Genomic DNA, 24,146 nt, shown 5'->3' on the forward strand with positions numbered 1-24,146 from the left:
CCGATTTCCAAAACTAAACACATCTACATTCATCTCAAAAATACAGGGTGATTCAAAAAGAATACCACAACTTTAGGAATTTAAAACTCTGCAACGACAAAAGGCAGAGATAAGCACTATCTGTCGGCGAATTAAGGGAGCTATAAAGTTTCATTTAGTTGTACATTTGTTCGCTTGAGGCGCTGTTGACTAGGCGTCAGCGTCAGTTGATGCTAAGATGGCGACCGCTCAACAGAAAGCTTTTTGTGTTATTGAGTACGGCAGAAGTGAATCGACGACAGTTGTTCAGCGTGCATTTCGAACGAAGTATGGTGTTAAACCTCCTGATAGGTGGTGTATTAAACGTTGGTATAAACAGTTTACAGAGAATGGGTGTTTGTGCAAAGGGAAAAGTTATGGACGGCCGAGAACGAGTGATGAAAATGTAGCACGCATCCAGCAAGCATTTGTTCGCAGCCCAGGAAAATCGACTCGCACAGCTAGCAGAGAGCTGCAAATTCCACAATCAACTGTATGGAGAGTCCTACGAAAAAGGTTAGTTATGAAACCTTATCGTCTGAAATTGGTTCAAGCACTGTCTGCAGCTGATAAGATTAAAAGAATCGATTTCTGTGATTTTATCCTTGCTCAAATGGAAACAGATGAATCTTTCGTTTCAAAGATTGTGTTTAGTGATGAAGCAACTTTCCACACTAACGGGAAAGTCAACCGTCACAATGTCTGTATATGGGGCACCGAGAATCCGCGGGAAACAACTCAGTATGAACGTGACTCGCCTAAGGTGAACGTTTTCTGTGCCATTTCAGCCAATAAAGTTTTTGGTCCCTTTTTCTTCGAAGGTGCTACTGTAACTGGATGTTAAGGATATGGTGTTTCGGCCACCTCTCCCAGCCACCGTTGATGATTTGAAACGAGAAATAACAGCAGCTATCCAAATTGTTACGCCTGATATGCTACAGAGAGTGTGGAACGAGTTGGAGTATCGGGTTGATATTCCTCGAGTGTCTGGAGGGGGCCATGTTGAACATCTCTGAACTTGTTTTTGAGTGAAAAAAAACCTTTTTAAATACTCTTTGTATTGATGTATAACAGAAGGTTATATTATGTATCTTTCATTAAATACACATTTTTAAAGTTGTGGTATTCTTTTTGAATCACCCTGTATTATGTGAAGCCAAACACAGAGCTGAATCACTTACATCGCGCTATGTAAATACAACATAGTAGATTCTGCCGCCAATTAAATTACTTGTTATTCGATTATGCTTATCCGGACCGTGGCATTACCACGATTTTGACACCCATACTCTGAATTTGTTCTTTTTTTACGTCAGTTGTAGCTGTGCAACAACTGAATGAGATGCACTGAATTTCCATTTCCATCGTATAGCAATAATGACTCGGGGGAATAGACAACATTCCATTAGAACTACTGACAGCCTTGGGAGAGCCAGCCCTAACAAAACTCTACCATCGGGTGAGCAAGATGTATGAGACAGGCGAAATTCCCTCGGACTTCAAGAAGAACATAGTAATTCCGATCCCAAAGAAAGCAGGTGTTGACAGATGTGAAAATTACCGAACTATCAGTTTAATAAGTCACAGCTGCAAAATACTAACGCGACTTCTTTACAGACGAATGGAAAAACTGGTAGAAGCTGGCCTCGGGGAAGATCAGTTTGGATTCCGTAGAAATGTTGGAACACGTGAGGCAATACTGACCCTACGACTTATCTTAAAAGAAAGATTAAGAAAAGGCAAACCTACGTTTCTAGCATTTGTAAACTTAGAGAAAGCTTTTGACAATGTTGACTGGAATACTCTCTTTCAAATTCTGACGGTGGCAGGGGTAAAATACAGGGAGCGAAAGGCTATTTACAATTTGTACATAAACCAGATGGCAGTTATAAGAGTCGAGGGACATGAAAGGGAAGCAGAGGTTGGGAAGGGAGTGAGACAGGGTTGTAGCGTCTCCCCGATGCTATTCAATCTGTACATCGAGCAAGCAGTAAAGGAAACAAAAGAAAAGTTCGCAGTAGGTATTAAAATCCATGGAGAAGAAATAAAAACTTTGAGGTTTGCCGATGACATTGTAATTCTGTCAGAGACAGCAAAGCACTTGGAAGAGCAGTTGAAGGGAATGGACAGTATCTTGAAAGGAGGGTATAAGATGAACATTAACAAAAGCAAAACGAGGGTAATTGAATGTAGTCGAATTAAATCGGGTGATGCTGAGGAAATTAGATTAGGAAATGAGACACTTAAAGTAGTAAAGGAGCTTTTATATTTGGGGAGCAAAATAACTGATGATGGTCGAAGTAGAGAGGATATAAAATGTAGACTCGCAATGGCAAGGAAAGCGTTTCTGAAGAAGAGAAATTAGTTAACATCGAATATTGATTTAAGTGTCAGGAAGTCGTTTCTGAAAGTAGTTGTATGGAGTGTGGCCATGTATAGAAGTGAAACGTGGACGATAAATAGTTTAGACAAGAGGAGAATAGAAGCTTTCGAAATGTGGTGCTACAGAAGAATGCTGAAGATTAGATGGGTAGATAACATAACTAATGACGACGTATTGAATAGAATTGGGGAGAAGAGGAATTTGTGACACAACTTGACTAGAAGAAGGGATCGGTTGGTAGGACACGTTCTTTTTTTATTTAGTAATTGTGTATTAATCACCAATTTGGTACCGGAGGGCAGCGTAGAGGGTAAAAATCGTAGAGGGAGACAAAGAGATGAATACACTAAGCAGATTCAGAAGGATGTAGGCTGCAGTAGGTACTGGGAGATCAAGAAGCTTGCACAGGACAGAGTAGCATGGAGAGCTGCATCAAACCAGTCTCAGGACTGAAGACCACAACAACAACAACAACAGCAATAATGAGAAATTACTGAAGTACCAAGAAGGTAAGTTTTAGCGCCAAGAATAAGACTGTGATTATGAACGAAAATTTACTCGCGCTTATTCCAGCAACAAGAATTTGAAAAGAATATTTTACGGCATTTATTCTACGAAATTTCTATGCAACCAGCTAATTTTTCTTACGCTACAGATATGCACCACTCTTGACGACATAAATTAATAAATTATTTCTTCAATTCGATGTCTTGCATTCTGAAGACGTCGCAGTACTGCTAATATATTTTTAACACTTTTCAGCTTTGTATACTTTTTTGCTACTTTTCAGGAACTATGATACTTGACACTTGTCTTGCAAAAGTCGTTATTTGCATTACCAGTATATCTCAACTTATGCTCATTTTAGTTCTACATGCGAGCCAACATACCTATAAAACACACCAGACTTTTACTTGAAACACTTCCTACGCTTATACAAATTCTACTGGTACCTTGTTTTCACGATTCCCTGATTATTCAGCATTTTGTTAGGTGGCGACGTGCGCGGTAGGGAGAATCTTGCAGGTCGGTTCTCTTACAGTAAGTTTAGGCCTTGTATACTTTTCTGTTTTCATACAGGTGTACATGAAAACAACAGCTGAAAGAGACAACATTTATTTTGACATGTGTCCAGCGGATCACAGCTCTTGGCTGGTCTGACCACTTGAAATACTAACTCAAACGTTTTTTTCATAATAAGAATTTGTGTCCTTTGGTATATATCTTATATTCATTTATTTCCGATGCTGTTTTGTCTTTGCTGATACTATGTAATGTGCTATTTTTTATGGTGCTATGCTACTCCACTTTGCCATAATTGCACACCCTAGGTAGCATGATATTACTATTGACTTTTACGCTATTGCCTGATGAACTATTATTAAATATTTTCTTAGGTTAGTCAGTCTTTGTATTTTACAATGTTGCAATGTTTCATTTATGCCGAGTCTGTGCTATATTTTGCTAAATATATCTTGTACTTGATGAGTCTAGATTACTTGATTTCACCTGTGTAGATTCCGAAATCAATGTGCCCTGTAACTCAGGTCCATTGCATAACTCATCTATTTTGTATATTTTCCAGAACCATTGTACTGAAGTCTCATTGTACCCAAACGAGACATCAGGCTCATAAATAGAAGCACATGAAAGTGTGAAATGTGCCACCCATAAAGGGGTGCAAGAAATGCATTACATAGAAAGCATGACATAAGAAACTTACATGGAACACTAAACAGCATTGACACTTCTCATACTGTTTCCTGGCAGCCCTTTATAAACATTTTCCTGTTAGGTACTAGGTAAATTAGCCAGATTGTCTATAAAGACTTTGGACTACGGATTTTTTTCTCTGCCTTTTGTGTTAGATATAAGAGTATTATTAAAATATTTAATCAACGTTCATACCCTAAGCTGCACCAATTTTTACGAAATAATGATGGAATGCTGATGTTTAAAGAGTGTTCATGCTCTGAGCTGCACTCCAATAATCAGGATTATGTTAACATACTGATGATTTTTCTATAATGATATTGTATGATGTTTATATGTATTTTGTGTATGTTGTGTCCTTTTTAGGAAAATTTATCTTACCTTGTACCACATGATTGGAGGTGTTTGTGGAAGACTCACCATTACATATGTTTTTCAGGTTAATATTCGAATTTCCAGGTTCTACTATTTTTGCAATTGACACTCATCTTTGCATATTTATCTCATTATTTACTGTAACATCTTACATTTACCTAGTCAGTAAGCTATATTGCGCTTAGTACTACTGTCTTTGTGCTTGCATATACTATAACCAAATTTTTCTTTGCTTTGGCTGTAACAGTTCTTGACTCAAGGCGAATGACTATTGACTGATCATTTTCATTACAGATAAAGTGCACTGCCCTAATCAGTCCTTCCCATATCCTTGCCTGTAGATATGCACATTGTTATAAATTTAGCTCATTTACTAGACAAATTTATGAAGCCCCGAGGGTGCCACACAACCTATAAATATTGTGTCTTTACTCATGTGATACCATACTTTGATTCTGTGTTCTATTTGTCCAATATGTACGCATACAGACCATGCAGAGTCATACTTCCATATATTTTGTTCTTGTAAAAGCTATATCAGGTTACATATTTTCATTATGAACTATGTGTAAGCCTCTAAGTGCCATATGAAGTTATAGTTAATGATATTTTATGATATTTTCTCGGCTTTGATGTTTATGATATGTAAAACTAGGACATCTTGAGCCACAAACATGTTTTCTGTCACATATTTGCTTTTAAGGTCAGCATTTATTTCTTGTACTAGGCACTTGGAGCCCTAATCATTTTATAGCTATTAAGACCAGCATTTGTTTATGTAGGAAAGCCACTCGGAGCCTCTGGTTGATATTTTCTATGCAGTTGTTTTAAATATTAAGATTTGCATCTATTCTAAGTAGAAGGCCACCTGGAGCCATTCAATTCTTGATTTTCCTGTCAGGTTTTCTTAAGTAATTATGTCACAATATTGCGTAAACAAGACCGCTGATATCCAGCATTCTAATCTTTATGACATTTTATGAGGAGTTTGTGTTAGCATTTATGTCAAATGGCCATTGAGAGTAAGGAACTTAAATTTACACTACAATTTTAGGTACTTATGTACTCATGCATACTCTATAATGGCCACCTGTAGCCAACATGTGACTTTGCATTAATATGTATACTTTATATAATGGCCACATGCAGCCATGTCATGAGTATTTCTTATTATCCTCTTAAAATATTTTGAGAAAGTAATAAGAAATACTCAAGGTGTGGGTTCATGTGGCCATTATATAAAGTACACATATTAATGCAAGGTCATAGGTTGGCTACAAGTGGCCATTATAGAGTTTGCATGGGTACATAACTACCTTTCTTATTACCTTCTTAAATATTTTGTGCTTTTGTGCATGGAACTATACATGCACATTAACTTCGCCCAGGGTGCTTAGAGCCCCCTTCTCTAAGTACACTCGGGTAACTCTCAGCAGGCACGTCCACATTGCAGCGGTGGGCGCGGCTATCGAGCTGGCGGCAAAGTTCTGCTGGAGACCTAGTATTACGGGGTTTAACGCATTCCCCTTGCCACATCAGCAAGGAAGGTGAAGCAGATGCACTTTGGTATGGCGGACTTGGTGTAAGTGGCATCTCATTCCCAGAGGAACCCAAGGGAGGGATTGAGAGAATTCCTGAGCCCAGAAAGGCAATCGTCTAGTGGAAGAAAACCACGATTAAAAATCACCTGTTCCTCCAAGTCTGGGGTTTAGGCGTTGGACCTGCACTCCACCCTAGCAAAAGAAATCACATGCAAAACCTCCCATTTTCCTCGGAACGGAATAGATCAAAACGAAGACGACAACAGGCACGTAAAAGAACAATGAGAATTGCAACTTGGAATAAACAGGGAATTTCTACAAAGAAACCTGAAGTCTTTAAAGAAATAAAGCGCCTTGACGTCGACACAGTGGGCCTAACAGAAACCAAAGTAAAAGAGCATGGTACAAAGAGATATACGTTTATACTAGCGTACCAAAGGAACAACAAGCCCAAAGTGGAGTTGCCATTGCCATAAAGAAACAACTCAAGAAAAACCTAACCAGCTAGGAATATGTCAGTGATAGAATTCGGCGAGTAAAGATGAAAATAATGGGCCATTCTGTGGTGATTATTGTGGTCTATTCACCAAACGACGACGCTGATGTAGCGAAGAAAGATTTATTCACATATAGGGAATCGCAAAGAAGTATTTTACTAGGATGCCTAAATGCCAGAACAGGATGGAAAGCTAATGGCAACGTGGTGGGACAATATGGTGAAGAAACCAGAAATAATAATGGTGAAAGATTGGTAGAATTCTGCATGCAAAATGACTTAATAATTCTGAATGGATGGTTCAAGCATAAGGACATCCACAAATACAGATGGACGAAACCAAGCGTTAAACTCAAGTCCATTATAGACTGTGTCATAATAAAGCAAACAACAAAACTAGTATTACAAAACGTGAGGGCTATGAGAGGTGCAGAATGCGGATCAGACCATTTTTTGCTAATGTCTAAGATATTATTCAAGTTTATCAAAGACATGGAAATTCAAGTGAAAACCGAGCCAGAGAAAGCCAATAATATCCAATATAATTTACAAAGCCTTGACCATAGTTCTACCTGTTCCTTGTACCAGCAAAGGCTAGCAGAAGAACTTGCTGCCGTTGGAGAAACGTCTGCAGATAAGACGTATGAGATGGTTAAAGAAGGCATCCATAACGTAGCTTATGAAGCACTGGGAAAAAAAGAAATCCAAAAAAGTAATAGAATATGTGATGAGTGGTGGAACCACTTGGTACAAGAGAAGATGCACAGAATACAATAATTAAGGCACAAAACAAAGCCTGGCAGAAAACCGGTGAAGAGATAGAAAAAAGCATGGGGAATACACAAGCAAGTAAAGCCTGCAAAGTATTAGAAACAATGAGAACACAGAATAAAGATAAAGCAGATATAAACCTCATTAGCATGCAGGAGTGGTTACAGCACTACCAAGGACTACTAACTGAGAACAGAGCGGCATTCACTGAGAACCCACCAGACATTGAAATCAGTAGTGATAAAATACTACCGATAACCCCGAAGGAAGTCCAAAAAGCAATTAATACCATGAAAAACACAAAGTCGCCGGGTCCAGGATTAATTTATATTGAACTGGTTAAAGCGGCACCGTCAAAACTTTGAGATATTGGCAGTGATTTTTGACAAATGCCTTAGAGGTGACGAAGCCCCATAGGAGTGGAAAAATGCAACAGTTACATCAGTATTTAAGAAGGGTAACAGGAGAAATTGTGCAAACTGTCGTGGTATTAGTGTGATGCCGTCCACGGCGAGAGTCTTATGACCGTATCCTAAAAAAAGAGGATAGACGAAGAAATAACTGAATCTGAAGAACAAAACGGATTCAGATCTGGTCGCTCCTGTGCTGATGGAGTATTTACCCTCAAAAACCTAGTGGAGAAAAGGACAGCAAGGGGCCTTACGACCCACCTTGTCCTTGTAAACCTCCAAAAAGCTTATGACACATTTCCACAGAACAAGCTATGGACAAGTTTAATTGATAATGGCGCGTCACCGAGGTATGTGAAAGCTGTCAGACTCCACTACCAAGGTTTTACGGCAATGGTAAAAGTGAGAAATCAACTATCTCAAGAGTTTGAGGAGACAAAGGGACTACGCCAGGGATGCACACTGGCCTCTACACTCTTTAAGATCTACCTAGAGGAGGCACTAAAATCCTGGAAAAGGAAATGTGGAGGAGTGGGTATTTCCATGATGAGATCTTGTTCACTTTATTTTTTGCTGACGACCAAGTGTTAGTAGCTGGAGATGAGGAAGATGCAAATTACATACTCCACAAATTAAAAGAAGAATATCAGAAATGGGGTCTTGTCATAAACGTATCCAAAAAAAGAATATCTGAAAGTGGGAGAAAATGCTGTTAACGACTTACAACTCGGTGCTGATACTGTTAAAGGGTGGCATACTTTTAAGTACCTGGTAGTGACACTGTCGTCCAATGGTAGAAGTATGGATGATATAAATAATAAAATTGGCCACGGCAAGCGAGCCATGAAACAACTAAATGGTATTCACTGAAATAAAAACACAACGCGCAGAACAAAACGTACCGTCTACCACACAATTATTGAAAGTATCACAACATATGGTGCAGAATTGTGGGAACTAACTCAGAGGCAGAAAAAACGCCTGCTGGCTGTTGAGATTTCTGGAGACGGAGTTGTGGATTTCCAGGCTTGATCATATTAAGGATCAGAAAGGTTATGAATGTCGAAAGCACAATCGTGGACTACATAGAAAGGAAGCACCTACTTTGTTATGGTCACTTACAGAGTATGCCAAAACGTGTATGGCAATGGACTCCACATCAAAGAAGAAAGCACGGTAGACCTGCGAGGTGCTGGAAAGACGGCGTCAACTAAGCAATGGCGGCGAGAGGTCTTAATGAAGGAGACCGGAATGACCGTGAACGATGGAGACTGGGATGCGAGATGCGGCGGCAGCCATAGAAATCTCGCTCACATCACAAACAAATATTTCGTCAGGATGTACACTATGTAAAATTAACTTGTAGCCATCTCACTAGTTTTCTAATATGTCTAGCCACTGCTATATCCATTATGATAAGTAAGCAGGCCATTGTAGGTCACTGTGTAGGATTATCCATTACCAATAATTTTGTCTTGTCTTTTTTGCTTAAATCTTTATGTCTTGTCTATTTAGCATGTATGCTAGTACTGATATACTCACAGACAGACTAATGCCACGTTTTTTGAGAATTATTATACGTACAGTCAGACTGTTGCCACACTTCACATTATATTGTATAGAAATGACATATCATAATTTACAGCACTATGGCCTAGCCCAGTTCATGGTTTTATTAAGATATTGTATCTTTACTGTTCACTGTTCCCACATTTAGTAGAAGTTGTCATGTTGCAACACTCAGTATAGGCTGATTTAGAACTTACATAGACATTTTGCTACATTTATTAGGATATGTTACACTACCTTACCTGTCTTACTGTTTCCCATCTTCCATCATCCAGTTTCCTCCCTCTGCTCATGGCATTGGAGCTACTGGATATCAGTATTCATACTTCAATGTGGCTATGCACAATATGGATCGATGAAGAACCTTCCATTTCAACTGTATTGACGATGATGATCATCACTATACTGATGTACTGAGAGCAACCAACTTCGTGTGTTGGTAAATATGGTGCCAGGTACCAGCTGTACTGGAATGAGACTATGATGACTTCTTTAGCTGGTATGCATCTTCTAGCAACATGAATTTAGAACTAATTGTATATGACATGACCAGACTTTAAATTTACTACTTATGCACCAGAGCACCAGTTTGCTCAAGAGCTCAATGATTTGTACTGTCTTCAGGATTATATTATAATTATTTGTAAATAGTTCCAGTTCGCCTGTATCATACACTGACCGTGGTGAATCAGTGTTCGCGCAATTATTTTCTATAGCTGCCCGATTCTGGTTAATAGTTACAGACGGATCGTTTGAACCATTCTTCCCCCTTATTAGCATAGAGCGAATTTTACCTTCGATCGTTTTCATGTCATTGCCAATTTTATTAAGTATTTTTGTTTCACGTTCACTAATTATTTCCTATACGGACTCCACATAAGTCCTGTGTTCCTGGGAACACTTTCCTGCGAGCGCGATGTCCCTGTCGAATATTCCAGTTTCGTCTCTTTCGTTTAATTTCTTTACATCCTTATTAAGCCCTTCACATTCGAATATTAGAAATGTTTGACCCAGCTTTAAAAGACCAACATCTTGCGTGCGTTTGCATACGTCCTCTGGAAATTCTCCACAATTCGATACAAACTAGGCTTCGTTTGTTTGTACAATCGTGACCAATTCTGTCAGATTTTTGTGTTCATTTTGCAAGACTTCCTGCGCCTCTACTACCCTTTGTACTTAGTCCGCGCCTTTTTTCTGTTCCTTTCTAACGTCTGATAACTTTTGGCTTAGCTGCGTTTTCATACTAGACTACTTCATGCCAAGTTCGTTAGTGGTCTCTATTAGATCTGCATTCCAACTATTACGCTGTCTCAAGACCACCAACTAACTGTTGACTTTTTGTTCTACCAAGCTGTCTTGCAAGTTCATCTCTCTCATAAGTGCAGCATTTAGGTTTGCATGCATTTACGAGCACGAGTAACTCTGGCCGGGTCTTTGATATTTGAAGTAGGAGCCTTATTCACCTGCACAGAGTGCACACTTGCAATGTCCATGACAATAACAGAATTCTCTGCCAGGTACGGAAGTACCTGTTGTACAAACCACTGCTTGAAGACAGCGTAAGTCATTTCAGAGTAGTAGTCATCCGAATGCTTCGACGTTGATGCTGTAAATATTAATTTACTTTTGGTATTAAGCATGTGTCTGTAGAACCAGGGTGAAGCACAATAAGGCGTCTCCCTTTGCACACAGGAACCTTCAGGCGTCCAACATCCTCACTTGTCTTCCAGCACACAGGTCTTGAGTGGTTCGCATCATGTACGTTTCACCGAGATAATAAATACGTGATTTTCCGGCTAATTTTATTTCGTGCATTGATCTCAAGAACACAGTTCTTGGTGTTACAATGTCACTTCTCTTCATGAGCAGTTTTCTTCCGTCATTGGTCTTTCTGTATTTTAAAGCCTATTCCCTTTAATATTCTGAGCATGGTAGATTTGCTGCCGTTGAAACTGTCGGCTCCTTTCGTGTATGAACATAGCTTATCTGCCGAAGAATATTCATTTTTACTACACATTTCAAATACTTTCCGCTGTAATACATTCTTGCTGAAACATCGATCTCACGAATTCTTTCGATTTCGGCGCTTACCGGGAGACTTAAAAATTAATGATTCGTTCTCTTCAGCAGAAGCGTTCGCTCCACTCGCGATCCGTTGAACAGTTCTCAGTCCGATGCCTTACACTCAGCTGTTCGTACTTGGTACTTGGCAACACCGGGAGATTTTTGTGATCAGGAGTGGATTCCAGTTCCATGTGCCACTTCCCACTCCTTTCTAAAGAACTGATACATGCGAAACACTATTTCTTTCACCTGCTTGTGTAATAAATCTACATCTACATCTACATGATTACTCTGCAATTTACATTCAAGTGTTTGGTGGAGGGTTCATCGAACCACAATCATACTATCTCCCTATCATTACACTCCCGAACAGCACGCGGGAAAAACGAACACCTAAACCTTTCTGTTCGAGCTCTGATTTCTCTTATTTTATTTTGATGATCATTCCTACCTATGTAGGTTGGGCTCAACAAAATATTTTCGCATTCGGAAGAGAAAGTTGCTGACTGAAATTTCGTAAATAGATCTCGCCGCGACGAAAAACGTCTTTGCTTTAACGACTTCCATCCCAACTCGCGTATCATATCTGCCACACTCTCTCCCCTATTACGTGATAATAAAAAACGAGCTGCCCTTTTTTGCACCCTTTCGATGTCCTCCGTCAATCCCACCTGGTAAGGATCCCACACCGCGCAGCAATGTTCTAACAGAGGACGAACGAGTGTAGTGTAAGCTGTCTCTTTAGTGGACTTGCATCTTTTAAGTGTCCTGCCAATGAAACACAACCTTTGGCTCGCCTTCCCCACAATATTATCTATGTGGTCTTTCCAACTGAAGTTGTTCGTAATTTTTACACCCAGGTACTTAGTTGAATTGACAGCCTTAAGAATTGTACTATTTATCGAGTAATCGAATTCCAACGGGTTTCTTTTGGAACTCATGTGGATCACCTCACACTTCTCGTTATTTAGCGTCAACTGCCACCTGCCACACCATACAGCAATCTTTTCTAAATCGCTTTGCAACTGATACTGGTCTTCGGATGACCTTACTAGACGGTAAATTACAGCATCATCTGCGAACAACCTAAGAGAACTGCTCAGATTGTCACCTAGTTCATTTATATAGATCAGGAACAGCAGAGGTCCCAGGACGCTTCCCTGGGGAACACCTGATATCACTTCAGTTTTACTCGATGACTTGCCGTCCATTACTACGAACTGGGACCTTCCTAACAGGAAATCACGAATCCAATCGCACAACTGAGACGATACCCCATAGGCCCGCAGCTTGATTAGAAGTCGCTTGTGAGGAACGGTGTGAAAAGCTTTCCGGAAATCTAGAAATACGGAATCAACTTGAGATCCCCTGTCGATAGCGTCCATTACTTCGTGCGTTGCACAAGAACGATGTTTTCTGAAACCATGCTGATTACGTATCAATAGATCGTTCCCTTCGAGGTGATTCATAATGTTTGAATACAGTATATGCTCCAAAACCCTACTGCAAACCGACGTCAATGATATAGGTCTGTAGTTCGATGGATTACTCCTACTACCCTACTACTGTAATACTGGGTGAGATTTGCTTTTGCCACTCTTACTGGTCAGATTTCCTCGAAATAACTTTCGAAAGAATATCACACAGAATGCTTAAACTAGTCGTAAACTCGCTCCGCACAGTACGAAATCAAATCGGGCGCAGTCAAAGGCCGACTGACTGTTATTAGTTTGTACGTCACGTGACGTATCCGCGCTTCTGCGCATCCTTACCTCACCCATCAAGTTACGTGGCGTGCACTCTAGCGTCGTGCTAGATTTGTAAATTTCTCACTGGCGCCGTGCTATGCTTGCAAGAACATACTGCACTGTCGTTCGTGCGCTGGGTGTGATCAGAGAGTAGTCTGAAGATAACCTGAGTGTGGCGGCCTCAAGGACGTGCTCTCCGATTACACTTGCAGGCAGTTAGGTGATGCGAATTCCTTTTCTTCTGTGGCGACATCTGGCGAGCCCTCTCTAGCAACGATTCGTGGGCACTGATTTAAATGTTCCTTCTGCGAAGATATGAGCAGCGCGCGACATGCCGATTGTGGCCGATGCAGACTTCGTCGATGTAGCCTGCACAGAATGCCATAGCTGGTAGATGCACAGACGACAAGGCATGTGTGGGAAAAGTGGTAGTGGTGGGGGTTACGGGCAGGTGTTGTAGGGGAAACGCCGAGCACTGGAGGGGAAGTGCCGTTCTAAACTGAAGTGTATACTCACATCTTTTGTAAATATTAAGTGGGGCACTTCCACATCCACACTTGCTTAGTGACCATTCAAAAAGATCTACTTTCACCTCTGCTTTCGTTAGTGTCTACAAAGAATTCCGCCGAAAATGCAGCGATTTATTTGCGTCTGGCTTGTTAACCATTTGTAACATTCAGAGAAACGTCATGAGTGGCGAAATTTGAGTAACACCTACGCATTTCTGTGGTTGCCATATTAAAATTTGCTTCTTTTGCCAAACACATAGGAGTTTAAGCACTCTCAAGTAACTAACATGTTGTGCAGATATAATTGCAAGAGAATTCTGAAACAGTCGTTTATTAAGTGAGGAAATGAGGAAAAGTAAGGTCAGTAACTTTTGAAAAATCACATCCTCGACGCAAAAAAAGTGTAATATCTTCACTTATGTTCCAAAACCCTTAGTATTTCTCATTTCACCGTCTATCAATGGCCCTTAAAAATTATTCTTTCATTGAAAAAGTCTGTAGTTAGTGGAATAACACGTTTTGCATAATAACCATGCAGCAAAATACTCTGCTCTTTGTGTGCTATCATCTGCCAAAATCTTATTTCGATATCTCAAACCGTTTATGAAATGTGAGGAATGTTGTGGATATTTAACTCTGGCTTTATCGCAGGCAGAGTGCATTCGCAAAAGAGTGTGCTACATCAGATCAGCTTTCTCGAGATTGGTGACAGATAGAAACCTCTATCCAAGTCTAAAGAAAAATTCAGTATAGTAGCTAAATTTCATGCACAACAATGCACACCAAACGCAAAATCATAGCGACCCATATTTTTCATTGCGCACTTTCCCGAATTTAGCGCAGTGTCTTACTTCCATGTAAATATCACAATAACTACGAGGTGAGCCAATACAGTAATGAGACTGATTTTCTTTGTAAGATGTGTCAACTCTGCAGGCTTGGATAGGCACAATATCGTTGACCTTGGTCTATAAGCTGCTTCTAGTCCAAGTGGCACATCGATGCAACTGCTCAGTCGTGAGTTGTCGTGTAATAAGTTAACACGTGTTTATGTCTCTCGTCACGGAAACGGAACTGAATAATATTGCTCAATGGTATGCCAGTTCTTTTTGCTTTAAATTGGGTGAAAACGCGACGACAACTTACGGTAAGCTTCAGAAGGCTTGTAGAGAGGAGGCTATGTCAAGAGCTCAAGTTTTTCGTCGGCATAAAATGTTTAGTGAAGGCAGAACAAATGTTGAAGATGAAGACTGCAGTGGACGACCATCAACCTCACGGATGGATGTCAACTTGGCCAGGGTGCATGAACTGATACGATCTGATCGAAGATTATCCGTGAAAATGATTGCAGAAGAACTGCACATCAATCGAGAAACGGTTCATCTAATAATAACTGAAGATCTTGGTATGAGAAAGATTTGTGCAAAAATGGTTCCCAAAAATCTCACATTACAACAGCGAGAAACACAGAAAAATGTGGCAGTCGATCTGGATCTGTTAGAGCAAACGGAAATCAATCCAGAATTGTTGAGCCATCTTATGACTGGTTAAGAAAGTTGTTTTCATCAGTACGATCCAGGGACAAAACGCCAAAGTTCGCAATGGTGCTCAAAGGGATCATTCAGACCAAAAAAAGTTCACATGTCAAAGTCAAAAATGAAATGCATGCTTGTGTGCTTCTTTGATTCCAAGGGAATTGTTCATAAAGAGTGGGTGCCTCCTGAACAAACAGTTAACCAATATTACTACAAAGAAATTTTCGGAAGACTTCTTAAAAGAGTTCTTCGTGTCCATGCCAACATTGCTGATAATTGGATTCTGGATCACGATAATGTGCCATCCCGTACTGCTGTGTCAGTACAGCAATGTTTAACCTCAAAACATATTTCAGTACTACCTCAGCCACCTTATTCACCAGATAAGGCTCCGTACCACTTTTTTCTATTTGCAAGAGTCAAAACGGCGGTCAAGGGACACCATTGTGATACAACAAAAGATGTCCAAAACGCTGTGCTGAGGGTCTTGGAGGATATTACAGAAGATGAGTTCCAGAAATGTTACCATCAATGGCAGAAGCGCTGGAAAAAGTGTGTGTAATCAGAAGGGTACTACTTTGAAGGAGACAACACTAAACTTGATTAAACGGTTTTTTTACCAAATAGTTTCTGTAAAATCGTTTGAGAAAGACTGCAGAGCGTGCGCCTCGATTTTGCCATCGTTGACTAACCGAAAAGTGGAAAAACTGGTCACTGCGCATCAGCCACCGTATCCCATGTGACCTATACTAAGGGTGCCTAAACGATAGTTTGTAGGGATGGGAGAGGGGGGCCAGACCTGGAAGCATGGAAAGTTTTTAATGTACTGGAAGATAAATGGTGACTTCTAAGAAGCCATAATAAAGTTCCAGTTTCGACCATGTTAAAAACCTGCATTATTCCGAATTTTAAATCATTTTGTTGAAAGAAAAACACCTAATCACATTATTTTTTTTCCTTTCGTAGGGAGCTGGGGGATTGGAGTTGGGAAGTGTGTGGGGGGGGGGGGGTGCACACACCTTTGCCCCTGAGTATGAGAGCCGTTGGTTCATACCGCACCTTTTCCTTACAGAGCTTACTTTTCTTCAATTATCTCATCTTTTAAATACTTCGTAACCTATCCTCGTGTTACTGCCATCTTTGCTCCTTGCTAGGTTTCCACATTTAGCATTTTTTTCTCAAATTCTCTTTTGATTCTTCATAATTATTTAGTTTTCAGTACTCTTCATTTCATAAACTTGTCTATATTTTGACAGGGAAATCCTTAGGGAGGGCAGCTATTCTATCTACATAGGTCAATACTTTCCGTGAAACAGTAATAATTTTTAGTTTAAAATTGATTCTATGAAAGTGAGTAATAAACAGCCCTCCATAAACTAGTGAGAATCATTCCAATAGTTTTGTTATCATAAATTGCACAATCCTTTAAACAGCAACACTGGGATTTTGGTTCTAAAAGACTTAATGTGCTGAGAATCCATGAAAGATTTAGTCGACACATATTGTAGAAAAGGTATGAACAAAATATTATTTACACACAAAAAGTTTACACTTAGGAATTTTTTGACACATTCCAACTTACGCTAATTATATCTGACAATAATTAATGTCTTAAATTAAAACATGAAAGAACAAGATCAACTAGAAAGCTTTCTGGCACGCCAGACAGCATAAAGCTCATTTCAATCGAGAAATTAATGAAACAGTCAAATACGTCAAAGGATATTAGGTCAACTAACCATTTTTTGAAGAACATCGACACTAAAACTACATTTATATATACATACTCTGCGACATATACAGGGTGTTACAAAAAGGTACGGCCAAACTTTCAGGAAACATTCCTCACACACAAATAAAGAAAAGATGTTATGTGGACATGCGTCCGGAAACGCTTAATTTCCATGTTAGAGCTCATTTTAGTTTCGTCAGTATGTACTGTACTTCCTCGATTCACCGCCAGTTGGCCCAATTGAAGGAAGGTAATGTTGACTTCGGTGCTTGTGTTGACATGCGACTCATTGCTCTACAGTACTAGCATCAAGCACATCAGTACGTAGCATCAACAGGTTAGTGTTCATCACGAACGTGGTTTTGCAGTCAGTACTATGTTTACAAATGCGGAGTTGGCAGATGCCCATTTGATGTATGGATTAGCACGGGGCAATAGCTGTGGAGCGGTACGTTTCCAGAACGAAGGTGCCCCGACAGGAAGACGTTCGAAGCAATTGATCGGCGTCTTAAGGAGCACAGAACATTCCAGCCTATGACTCACGACTGGGGAAGGCCTAGAATGACGAGGACACCTGCAATGGACGAGGCAACTCTTCGTGCAGTTGACGATAACCCTAATGTCAAACGTCAGGGAAGTTGCTGCTGTACAAGGTAACGTTGACCACGTCACTGTATGGAGAGTGCTACGGGAGAACCAGTTGTTTCCGTACAGCGTGTGCAGGCACTATCAGCAGCTGATTGGCCTCCACGGGTACACTTCTGCGAATGGTTCATCCAACAATGTGTCAATCCTCATTTCAGTGCAAATGTTCTCTTTACGGATGAGGCTTCATTCCAACGTGATCAAATTGTAAATTTTCACAATCAACATGTGTGGGCTGACGAGAATCCGCACGCAATTGTGCAATCACGTCATCAACACAGATTTTCTGTGAACGTTTGGGCAGGCATTGTTGGTGATGTCTTGATTGGGCCCCATGTTCTTCCACCTACGCTAAATGGAGCACGTTATCATGATTTCATACGGGATACTCTACCTGTGCTGCTAGAACATGTGCCTTAACAAGTACGATACAACATGTGGTTCATGCACGATGGAGCTCCTGCACATTTCAGTCGAAGTGTTCATACGCTTCTCAACAACAGATTCGGTGGCCGATGGATTGGTAGAGGCGGACCAATTCCATGGCCTCCACGCTCTCCTGACCTCAGCCCTCTTGACTTTCATTTATGGGGGCATTTGAAAGCTCTTGTCTATGCAACCCCGGTACCAAATGTAGAGACTCTTCGTGTTCGTATTGTGGACGCTATGATACAATAAGCCATTCTCCAGGGCTGCATCAGCGCATCAGGGATTCCATGCGATGGAGGGTGGATGCATGTATCCTCGCTAACGGAGGACATTTTGAACATTTCCTGTAACAAAGTGTTTGAAGTCACGCTGGTACGTTCTGTTGCTGTGTGTTTCCATTCCATGATCAATGTGATTTGAAGAGAAGTAATAAAATGAGCTCTAACATGGAAAGTAAGCGTTTCCTGGACACATGTCCACATAACATATTTTCTTTCTTTGTGTGTAAGGAATGTTACCTGAAAGTTTAGCCGTACCTTTTTGTAACACTCTGTATACTTTGCAAGCCACTGTACAGTGCAAGGTGGAGGGTATCACATGCCACTACTATTCCAGTCACGAACGGAGCGAGGGAAAAACGACCGTCTGTAAACCTCTGTATGAGCTCTACTTTCTCTCATTTTATCTTTGTAGTTCTTACGTAAAATGTACGCTGGCGGCAGCAGACTCATTCTGCAGTTGGCCTTAAAAGCCACTTCCCTACATTTCTGCAGTAATGCCTCAAGACAAGGACATCGTCTTCCCTACAGAGATTCCCATTTGAATTCACAAACATCTCCATAATGCGTGCTGGTCAAACCTGCAGGTAAGAAATCTAGCAGCATGCTCATGAAATACTTCGATGTCTTCCTTTATTCCAACCTGACGGGTATCCAAAGCGCTTGAGCAGTACTCGAGAATGACTTACAATAGTCTTCTCCTTCATAGATGAGCTACAGTTTCCCAAAACTCTCTCAATAAAACGAAGGCAACCATTTGGTTTACTAACATGATGTGCTTGTTCCAACTCAAATCGCTTTGCAGAGCTGTGCCCGGATATTTAATCGGTGCGACTTGCCAAGCAGTTCCACTACCAATGCTGCACTCAAACGTTTCAGCACTGTTTTTTCTTTTCTTCCACATTAACTTACATTTCTCGACAATTTGAGCAAGCTCCATTCATCACATCAACTACAAATTCTGTCCAAGTCATCCTGTATCCGCCTACAATCCCTCAACGCCACCACCTTTCGTACACCGCAGCGTCATCATCAAACAGCCGTAAGTTGCTGCTCATTCTTTTCATCATACCATTTACGTATACAGAGAATAAGAGCAGTCCTATCATACTTCCCTGGAATACTCCTGATGAAGTCTTTGGGTTATGAACGCTCGCTGCTGAGGAGAACACACTGGGTTCTACTACTTAAGAAGTCTTCAAACCACCCACATATCTGGGAACCTCAGTGTACAGCAGTAGGCAGCGGCCTTGCCACAGTGGATACACTGGTTCCCGTCAGGTCACCGAAGTTTAAGCGCTGTAGGGCGTGGCTGGCACTTGGATGGGTGACCATCCGGGCTGCCATGCGCTGTTGCCATTTTTCAGGGTGCTCTCAGCCTCGTGATGCCAATTGAGGAGCTACTCGACCTAATAGTAGCACCTCAGGTCAAAGAAAACCATCATAACGACCGGGAGAGTGGTGTGCTGACCACACGCCCCTTCTATCTGCATCCTCAGCTGAGGATGAAACGGCGGTCGGATGGTCCCGATGGGCCACTTGTAGCCTGATGACAGAGTGCAGTGTACAGCAGTGGTGCACAGCATCAAACGCTTTCCGGAAATCGTAGTATATGGAATCTGCCTGTTGTCATTTGTCCACGATTCGCAGGATTTTGTGTGAAAAGGACAAGCCGAGAGCTGCAAGAGTGGTGCTTTCTAAATCCGTGTTGATTTGTGGACAGAAGCTTTTCTGTCTCAAGGAAATTTATTACATTCGAACTTAGACTGCGTTAAAGAATTATAGTGCAAACCACTGTTAAGAATAATGGTCTGTAATTATGCAGGACCGTTCATTCACCTTTCTTATGAACAAGAGTTACCTGCGCTTTTTTCCAGTCAGTTGGTACTTTTGCGCTAGATGAGAAATTTGGGATAAATGCAAGCTAAGTGAGGGGTCAATGGCACAGAGTATCCTCTGTAAAACTGAACAGGGATTCCATCTCGATCTGGCAACTTGTTTCTTTTCAACTCTTTCAGTTGCTTCTCTATGCAAGGGATCTCTATTCCTATATCTTCTGTGTGGGGGCCTGTGAGAAAACAATATGTTTGCATGAACCTCCTACATGAATGATTTCTTAAACATGAAATTGAAAACTTCAGTTTTCCTTTTGGTGTCTTCTATTGCCGTCCCAGACTGGTCAATGAGTGACTCGATAGAAGCCTTCAACCCACTTAGTCATTTTACATACGACCAGAATTTTCTTGGGTTCTTAGCAAGATCTTTCACTAAGATATGATGGTGGAAGTTGCTGTATGCTTCGCACATCGATCTTCTTACTGACTCACGAATTTCCACTAACTTTCGCCTGACAACATTTGCGTGTTCTTTTTTGAACCACGAGTGCAACAATTTCTGCTCCCTCAGCATTTTCCAAATTTATCACAGTCGGTCTGTTCCATCATCAATCCACTTACTTCGTTCAAATGGTTCAAATGTCTCTGAGCACTATGGGACTTAACTGCTGAGGTCATCAGTCTCCTAGAACTTAGAACTGCTTAAACCTAACTAACCTAAGGACATCACACACATCCATGACCGAGTCAGGATTCGAACTTGCGACCGTAGCGGTCGCGCGGTTCCAGACCGTAGCGCCTAGAACCGCTCAGCCGGCCCGGCCGGCCCACTTACTTCGTGCAAATGTCCCCAGAGCACAATTTACAACTAGTTTAAACTTTGCCCATAATTAAGATAATTATTACGATCACACAGAAAATACTGGCCTCATATGAGAAAAACTAGCAAATATCATTTATACTTGACAAGTGTTTAAAGCATTATAATCAAATCTGTGTTCAGTGTGTTGGTGCTGGCACTAGCATGAGTATGTTGTCAGTAGGAGACATGAGCAAACTAAAACATCGTAGATCAAAATGAGGTCAGGAACTGAAACTGCAAATGATAATTACCACATTACCACTCTAGCTTCTTGTCTGTGTGCTGGTGTAAGCTGTCGCCAGCACACCGGTCGGCAAAAATGTAGCAAGAAGATCTGTAGTAGATGATGGATCAAGCACACCTCTCAGGAGAGAGGCCAAAGACAGACTCGCAAGCAACACACGGCCAACACCCTCTTGACTACAAATATTTAAATCGCCATCGCTGACTGGAGGGCCTCAGTCTCACAAGGGGACCCTCCACACTGTAAATCACAGATTTTGATGTGCTTCAAATATGTTGTAGACGCACTTACCCTGAGTACCTGGCTATCCGGTTTTTTAGCGACGGGCCTTGGTTTTTGAAAAAATCGATTTTGAAGTTTATTGCGCGCTTATATATCCGTAACATTACGTTCATTTCAAGCGAGATGGCGTAGCGCAGCGGTAAAGATACAAGTCTACCATGCTGAAGATACTGTGTTCGAATCCTGCTCGTCTACTTTTTTTTTTTTAATCGACCATATTTTTCAGTTTTATTTCAAAGAATATCAACAAACAGTGCAATGTGCGCTAAATTATAAAGATATATTCAGTTATTAATTTTTTTCAAATATTCATTCCGTTTGTGGTTCGCAGTTGGAGATCCAAATGTTCGTACAACGGTTGCTTCTTCTATTACCTGAAATCGATCTCCGCCCGTTATCGTCCCCTCTCCCGTGAATACTGTTAGCCGTAATGGGAATCTCAGCTCCTAGTTGCGGCCAATGAGGATGCGAGTTGCATTCCTTTACGTTCGCATCTAACTACAGCGTCAAAAATGGTTCAAATGGCTCTGAGCACTATGGGACTCAACTGCTGAGGTCATTAGTCCCCTAGAACTTAGAACTAGTTAAACCTAACTAACCTAAGGACATCACAAACATCCATGCCCGAGGCAGGATTCGAACCTGCGACCGTAGTGGTCTTGCGGTTCCAGACTACAGCGCCTTTAACCGCACGGCCACTTCGGCCGGCAACTACAGCGTCAGTTGCTCGCAAAGCGTCTCTATTGCCGTGTGTCAGAAAAATTCTGTGAAATGAAAGAGCCAAGTGCCTCTGCAGTAGCGCAGCCAGAAGAAGATCCGCAAGTAGAGGAGCTGAACGAAGAATCAAAAGGTGAAATCACAAACGCCGTTAAATAGGCCTAAAATCTACTCCGGGAGCAGGATTCGAACACGTTACATCCAGTGTGGTAGCTGTGAACCTTTACCACTGTGCTACGCTAACTTGCTCGGAATATACGTAATGTTACGGATATACAAAGTGCGCAATACATTTCAAAATCGATTTTCTCAAAAACCAAGGCCTGTCGCTAAAAAACCGGATAGCCAGGTACGCAGGGAAAGTGCCTCTACAACATATTTGAAGCGCATCAAAATCCGTGATTTCTTGTCAGTCGCTCAGTTACTAGCGCACTGTCTCAGTCAGTAGGCTCAGTCACTGTCACTAGCGCAGTCGTCCAGTCACTAGCTCAGTCGCTGATGCACCAACTCACACTCCATTTTGGAGTTGTTTATTCATTGCATAGTGGGACTCGTTCTACACCAGCAGTGAGGCTAACGTGGACTATTACGGAAGAGCTTGTACCACAACACATGGACTCTCTTAAAGACAAGTACTCGTAGCTTCCTGTTCATGTAAATAAAGAACCCTGTTAATACACGTGTGCAGTTGCGTTGTAGGATGAGGATTCCGGTCATCCCGGCGGGGTCAGGGATTTTCTCTGCCTCGTGATGACTGGGTGTTGTGTGATGTCCATAGGTTAGTTAGGTTTAAGTAGTTCTAAGTTCTAGGGGACTGATGACCATAGATGTTAAGTCCCATAGTGCTCAGAGCCATTTGAACCATTTGATTCCGGTCACCAAGCAACATCCTCTTCCTTGATTCCTGTGGTACAAGACGAGGATACAACAGTGGCGACGAGGATAATTCAGTGGCTATCCAAGTTAATCAATTTAGTTGGAAGGGTGATCCTGTTCATGTGATTGATAATTTGTTGTTGTGTTCTTGCATGTATTTCAGGAGGGTAGCCGCAGAACTGATCAAATTTCTCTTTTCAGAGGCTTTGCATGCTTTTTGCTGAAACATATTTGTGCAAATCATGGCTACCCTGCCCCCTCCACCCCCGACACCCGCACCTCAGCCGCAGACAGCCAATGTGATGGATCTAACACAAGTTTCAGAACCAACAAATTGCTACCCTACTGACGACGGTACAACAACTACTGGCTGCACAAGCTGCGTTGGCCACACGACCACAACCAACCAACCGGCAGACCAGCATATCACCGTTCCGGCAATTTAACAACGCAGAAGAGGAATGGCTCGAGTACCTGACTAAGTTCCAAGCACATTGTCAAGTTCATCGTGTTCAAGGTACTGTAAAGATACTTTCTTTCGATAGCGGGGTCCCCACAGTTCAGGTTAATCCAAAAACTATTTCGACGAACTCAGCTGTGAAGAAGTAACTGCTGCATTAACTCAGTACTATGACCAGCAAGTTCAAGTAGCTGCATGCAGATATCAGTTTCTTCGCTTACAGAAAAAGCCGGAACAGACGTACCGACAGTGTTACAAATAATTAACAGGCATGAACAGGAAGTGTAAATTTAAGGGTAGTTGTGGCAACTTTTACAGTGACCTCATGATACGTGATGCTATAACATTTAATGTCCCAGATAGCAGAATACGGGAAAAGATTCTTAAGTACTCTGATCCATCACTTCCCCAAGTATTGCAAGTCTTAGAGTCATATGATTCGGGTGCCACAGTGCTTGATAGGTTTCACCAGGCTGTAGGGTCGTGTCACCCTAAGCTCGCGACCGCCCCAAGGAGCCACAACATCGAGCGCGTACACAGCCGAGCGGACAGCCACGTAGACAGATAAACAGACCTGTGAATTTAGTGAAGCCTTGGCCTAGATGTTTTGCTCGCCATATAAAAGACAGGATTACTCATAACGTAACGCAACGT

At 41.4% G+C, this 24,146-nt stretch overlaps 1 pseudogene; it reads left to right on the plus strand.

The window, feature by feature from the left end:
• Window positions 1-19,456: 19,456 nt before the first annotated feature.
• Window positions 19,457-19,575, plus strand: LOC124617379 (annotated as a pseudogene).
• Window positions 19,576-24,146: the final 4,571 nt, after the last annotated feature.

This window comes from Schistocerca americana, chromosome 5 (genome assembly GCF_021461395.2).
Source record: "Schistocerca americana isolate TAMUIC-IGC-003095 chromosome 5, iqSchAmer2.1, whole genome shotgun sequence".
NCBI lineage: Eukaryota > Metazoa > Arthropoda > Insecta > Orthoptera > Acrididae > Schistocerca > Schistocerca americana.